Source organism: Euprymna scolopes, chromosome 2 (genome assembly GCF_053919585.1).
Source record: "Euprymna scolopes isolate OS-2025 chromosome 2, ASM5391958v1, whole genome shotgun sequence".
Taxonomy (NCBI): Eukaryota; Metazoa; Mollusca; class Cephalopoda; order Sepiida; family Sepiolidae; genus Euprymna; species Euprymna scolopes.
The window spans coordinates 145,852,411-145,859,883 of record NC_136483.1 but is presented as its reverse complement, the minus strand read 5'-3'; positions in this window follow the sequence as shown (position 1 = coordinate 145,859,883).

Here is a 7,473-nt window from a genome sequence, read left to right as displayed (position 1 = left end):
ATGGCGGCGAAGAATCAATGTAGTCACAATTTCGAGTGTTGGGTAATTCTCAGTAACAAAGATGGCGGCGAAGAATCAATGTATTCACAATTTCGAGTGTTGAGTAATTCTTAGTAACAAAGATGACGGCGAAGAATCAATAAAGTCACAATTTCGAGTGTTGAGTAATTCTTACTAAGAAAGATGGCGGCGAAGAATCAATGTAGTCACAATTTCGAGTGTTGAGTAATTCTTAGTAACAAAGATGGCGGCGAAGAATCAATGTAGTCACAATTTCGAGTGTTGGGTAATTTTTAGTAACAAAGATGACGGCGCAGAATCAAAGTTGTCACAATTTTGAGTGTTGAGTAATTCTTAGTAACAAAGATGGCGGCGAAGAATCAATGAAGTCACAATTTCGAGTGTTGAGTAATTCTTAGTAACAAAGATGGCGGTGAAGAATCAATGCTGTCACGATTTCGACTGTTGAGTAATTCTTAGTAATAAAGATGGCAGCGAAGAATCAATGTAGTCACGATTCAGTCATTTCGAGACAGAGGCTGACATTGAACTGAATTGAATAAAAAATTCGATATTTTTTATAAAAACGTTTTAAGCTTCTGATTGGTTGAATGTCATAACTGTGGTTATAAAAACAATCGTCAAAATCATTGGAGTCATATCCTCATTAGAAGTCAAAAACACATTAATGGTATTGATACTTTGTCTTTCAGACTTTTCTCCATCAATAACTACTTTTATAGATCTATTAGAGAGATGCGGTTTGTATTGTGGAAAGTAAATTGTGAAATAGCAAGTTTGTGAAACAACTCTTTGTACCCAAACCAATCAACGACCTTTGCTATATCAATTGCTGTTGTTGTAGAAATAAAATTGCCATTGAAAGATTCAGTGATCTTATGTGATATTACCGTCAACATGTCAGCAGTTTATCTTGCAGGATGAAATCCATATTGTTTATCACTAAATAGATTACTTTTGTTGAGATAATTGATGACTACTTGATTTGTAATACAAATTCAAGTAACACACAAAGGACTGACCAGTCTGTACTGAAATGAAAATGTATAAGGATGGGCAGACCTATGACATTCTTTTAGGAAATGGAAAGCAATTCTCATTTTAAGCAACGATTGAACAGCTTTGTAAGTTCCAGCAATAGATTCTTAATGAAAATTATTGGAATGTTGTCAGGACAAGTTGCATTGCTGGCACCAAGTTCCTTGATAAGTTTAGCAACATTCTGCGCAGATATATGGATATCAACATTCTAGGAAGATGTATGGATATATACTTTCTAGGCAGATATTCGGATATACACATTCTAGGCAGATATGTAGATATCGACATTCTAAGCAAACATGTAGATATCAACATTCTCAGCAGATATTTGGATATCAACATTCTAAGCAGATATGTAGATATAAACATTCTAAGCAGATATTTGGATTCTAGGCAGATATGGAGATATCATCATTCTATGCAGATATTTGGTATCAACATTCTAGGCCTATATTCGGATATCAACATTCTATGCAGATATTTGGATATACACATTCGAGGCAGATATTTGGATATCAACATTCTATGTAGATATTTGGATATCAACATTCTAGGCAAACATTTGAATATCAATACTCTAGGCAGATATTCGATATACACATTCTAGCCATATATGTAGTTATCAACATTCTAAGCAGATATATGGATATACACATTCTCGGCAGATATATGGATGTTAACATTCTAGGCAGATATGTCGATATCAGCATTCTATGCATATATTCGGATATCAACATTCTAGCTAGATATATGGATATACATATCCTAGGCAGATATGTAGATATCAACATTCTACATGTAGATATCAACATTCTAGGCAGATGTATAGATATCAACATTCTAGGCAGATATATGGATATCAACATTCCAGGCAGATATTTGGATAACATTCTAGGCCTATATTCGGATATCAACATTCTAGACCGATAAATTTATATCAACATTTTAGGCAGATATATGGATATCAACATTCTAGGCAGATATGTGGATATCAACATTCTAGGCAGATATTTGGATACATTCTAGGCCTATATTCGGATATCAACATTCTAGGCCAATAAATTTATATCAACATTCTAGGCAGATATTTGGATGTCAACAGATAAGGCAGATATATGAATATCAAAATTCTAGGCAGATATGTAAATATCAACATTCCAGGCAGATATTTGGATACATTCTAGGCCTATATTCGGATATCAACATTCTAGCCCGATAGATTATATCAACATTCTAGGCAGATATGTGGATATCAACAGATAAGGCAGATATATGAATATCAATTGGAGTATTTTTAATCAGATAGGGAATTCCAAAAATAGGCGGCCCTAATCAAAAAGAGTGGAATTTGAAACAAAGTCTTTTGTAAAAAATCATGAGAAAATTATGTTTAAACCAATAACTGAATGTTAGAATATGTCTGAAATCTAAATATTGGCCCTTGAACTCGTTGATTTTAAAACTCGTACTTTTAATCAACTTGCTTCTTAACCGACTTTTAATTGACTTTTTATATATTTCTAACTTCCCATCACTCGATACATTTTAGTGTGTATTTTAATTTCCATTTTACTACTTGCCATTTCACTTTCACCTCATGAACTCCATGAATTCCATCTGAAGATGATCAGCAGTCGAATCGAAAGCGCTCGTGATAAATATGGAACTTTCGTTAATATTTTCGATTTCGATAGAAAAATGATTATACGGAAAATCGAAAAAATAAAAAGAAGGATTATAGAGCAAAGTATCTCTGCTGTATTTAATAATGTCTGTTTTGATATATATATATATATATATATATATATATATATATATATATATATATATATATATATATATTGTCCTTAAAATATAGATTCAGCCACTCTGATGAGTCGTAAGCGAAACACATGTCAGTGGATAATTATATTTTAAAAACAATATGTGTGCCGTTCCACATCTGGGAGTACCAAGTTGGTTAAAAGGAAAATTATTCCCAACTTGCATTTAGGTAAAAATGCACTTTCGTAAATAATTGAATTTATTCAAAACGTATCGCAAAAACAAAAACAAAAGCAAAACTACCCGTCGTTGACTGGGTTCAAAAACACCCAACAGAAAATGGACTCTGATTTATGAAAGTATGATAGGTTATGAAAAGGAAGGGTTGTTAAGAGATAGCTTCGAATTTGGGGGTATCAAAACCAAAGCAAAATATGATGAAAGTAAAAATAAGATAGATAAACCCCCATAATTTATTATACCATACCTGTTCACACTGAAACACTTATCACAATATTCTGTGGATCTATATTAAAAAACCTTGTTAAACTTTGTGATATATTTCCATTCTATGGAGGTCAGGAGCGAACGAACAACCCATAATTTTATTATACCATATTTCTTCAAACTGAAACATAATTATCAAAGTATACTTACGCAGATAGATATGAAAAGTCTTTATTAAAGTTTGTGCCTATTTCCATTCTATGGAGGCCAGGCACGAACGCAGACCCCACAATTTTATTATACCATCCCTATTTAAGTTAAAACATACTATTAGTATTATTATGTATACATCTATATTAAAAACACTTGTAAACGTTTTTTTTTAATTTTTTAATTTTTTATTTCCATACTTTGTGGACCAGGCGCATATGCAGACCCCACAATTTTAATGAATCATCATTATCGCAGATTAAACATACCCATTCCTGTGTTTCGATACATCTTCTATCATTATATGTAATAGTCAACCATATAGGAGTCTATTCGTGACCAGACGCACACACAGACGTTCAGCTTTATATTATATATTATATATATATATATATATATATATATATATATATATATATATATATGTATATATATATATATATATATATATATATATATATATATATATATATATATATGCATTACATTTTGAAAACGTGGAAGTTGAAATTCTGTCAAAATTTGGACCTTGCCTGAACTTCTAAAGGTTAATGTCATGTATTATGTATTGTATGAATTATTGCTAAAGTTATTCCATGGAAACATCGATAACTATAAAACTGTTCATCTGATCAGGTTTAAATCTTGCATAGTTGTTACTATTATCAAAGAACATCAGATTCATGCATTAAATTTTTAAAACATTGAAGTTGAAATTCTGTCTAAATTTTGACCTTGACTGAACTCTTTAAAGTCAGTAAGATGAAGGACTTCATTGGCTACAATATGGGCCAAGTAGTGAGTCTAGGCGGATGAACAGAAGTCGTCACTAAAAGTTTGACTTTAACCTTTGACTTAGAACTGATTTAATTTTGGAACATCTTAATTAGACCATGACCAATATTTTGAGCAATTTTGATGATTGGTTAAGCGGTGTGGATGATAGGCTGTACACAAACTCTGCTAAAACATAGCCTCCTCATCAGAGGTAATAAAACCAATTTATACATGCTGGTCTAACAACTGCTGCTGATTCTCTAAATTCACATAACACATGTATATTGTATAAAGTATTCATGTGTATGCATATATGCGTGCATGCACACGTTCTGCCATAAAAAACGTTGATAACTCTAACTATTTATCTGATTAGGCTGGAATTTTGCATGGCGGTTATTATCAAAGAGCATCAGATCAATACTTCAAATTTGGAAAAATCAAAAGTTAAAATTTTGACCGTGACCGAAATTTTCAAAGTCAAGATTATATATATGGGACTTCAATATGGGCTAAGTAACCAATTCTCATGACGAATAGAACTGAGGTTATCTGCCAAAAATGGGTTTATCCTTTCCTGCAAAAAAGTCAAAAGTTGAAATTTGCACCATGACCGAAATTTTCAATATCAAGTCAAGGGCTAGGTCAAGGTCATATAAGATATGAGACTCCATTTGTTACAATATGGACTAAGTAGTGAGTCTCTATGATTAAAAAATAATTATTATCAAAATTGTGACTTCCACCTTTTCCGTAACCATTACCTTAACCTTTGACCTAGATATACCCAGATTAAACAAGTTTAAAGTTAGACTATGACCAAAATTTTCACCAAGTTTGGTGACAATTGGTCAAGCAATGTCGCTACTATGCTGTACACAAACCAACAAACACAATTGAAAACAGTCTCTTGGAGAAAAATAACCTGAGCCAGGCAAAATCTAAACATGGACAAATTCCTGAAACCAGGACTTTTTAAAACATTTGAATGCATCACCAAACTCCTTATCCATGAGTAAGGAGTTCACTTACTCATATCGTCCCTTTACTTCGCCTAAAGTCGATTTATATAAGATGGCAATCACGATTGAGTTGTGCAAAGTTTAAATCTAGTTTGTTCCACAAAATCAATTTTATTTAGAATGTTGATAATCTTCACATGATCCTTCTCATAAGTACTCCATGTCAAAAGATTCTAACTAGAAAGATATTGGGGAAACCAATGTCAACAACACAATCATCTGATTTATATGGAATGAATGAATGTACAAGATAATGATATCGATAAGGCCCTTATGTTTTCTGACTTTTGCTTCCTCAACTCTGTGTATGTATCAAGTACTTTATCCGTTACGACTAAAGTACTTGGTAAAATTTCGTTATAAGTGACACTCTTCTGGAGGTTGAAGATTCATGGGTGACACTCGTACTACAACCGTGAATTAACTAGGATTCTTACCCAGTTTACTGATGGAACGAGAAAGGGTTCTGTTCGAAATTTCGTGCAGATTCCCAAGTTCAGCAGAAAGATTCCCAAGTTCGGCAAGATACATGTGAAGAAGGTCGGAGGTTACATCGGCCAAAACATTGTGAAAACGACAGTCACGATGAGAACAGTAGTCAGAATAATCCAAATAATAATACGAATTTTTGACTTTTGTTTCCCAACCCTGTGTTGAGAAACAACAGGCAAAATATACATCTTGCAATGCTATGAATCCGCCCGAGACTTATTCAAACATACATAAAGCCCGAAATGATTTTCGTGAGACATGCATCACCGACACCAGAATCGATGGGGAAATACGTACAACAGCTGCTCAGCAAATAATGTGATTTCAAATGCACAAACACCATGCAGAATAATGACAATTGTATCAGGGAGGTTTCAATTGTTGGCCTACACTCACATGATGTAAGGCAGTATATTCAAGGCAACAACATTTCAAAAAGTATGATAATGGATCAAGTTAATGTCATTCAGATATTTATACATTAACTTGCTTTATGGGAAGTAGTAACAACGCGAAGGTAGCAGTGGCTCTGGTTAAAACATGGACTGACAAACATGGGTGTGCAAAGTTCGAATCCTATTCATTCCACAGGATCACTTTCATTTAACAATGTTGACAATCTTCACATGGTCCATACTATGCCTTTCTAGAAACGAATTCTAACTAGAAAGATATCAGGAAAGCGAATGCCAAATTCATTTTCTAAATAGTCTTTGACAAACGAGCCAAGCATAACAAATGTTATATATTTCAATAACAACTGTTTATAAATACATGTATGGGTCTTTTATAGGTTCATCTTATTTCTCATTTCGTGAGGGGTCGTTGATCATTTAATCTATTTAACTAACACGAATAAAAAAAACTCTCTTTCATGCAAGAAAGACACAAGAGGACGTTCGTTGAGAGTTTTCTTAAAGGTTTTATTTTGGAGAGAATTGACTGAAAAGAGAAAGACTAATGTTCTCTTAGCTTATAATCATTTATTTATTTAGTTAGTTTTTAATTTAACTAAAATGAGTGACACACAGACAAAATGGTAACAAAGCACAGACGGGCGTATGACAGCAGTAGCAGCAGCTGTATGCAAATGACTGAGCCGTGTGTAAGGTAACGTCACAGCGAAGAAGAAGAATAGAAAAAGGTTATAAAAAAGAAAAATGTGGGAGAGACGGTCAGAGAGAAACATAATATACACATGACCCGAGAGCGACAGGAAGAGATACGTCCTGCACATGGCCTGACAAAGACAGAGTATAATGTGTTCAGTACGGCAGGATTTTGTTAAGCACATTGGAGCATGAGAAGACTTTTGAACAAGCGATAAAGTGTTATTCTGGAAAGCACCTGTAAATAAATGTCTGTTGTTTCATTGGAAAAAAGCGTGAGCTGAATTCTTTCCTTGTCTTTGTTTTCTTGCGACTGTCTGCATACAATGTTTGGGTCCTGAGTGTTAGTATGTAACAAGAACGTTACAACACATTGAAGTAACATTTCACTATGATTATCATCGTTTTCTACATTATTGACGATTTCCCCTTTGTATGGCTTCCACAATAGGACTTCTTTGAAAACCTTTGTTTCTTCCAGCTTGATAAACATGACATGATGTCATTTGTTATCTCAAAATCACACCTTTGTTTTATCAATGTCATTTTAGTTTTGACCTTGTATGTCAGCCATTTTTCATTCAGCGCTG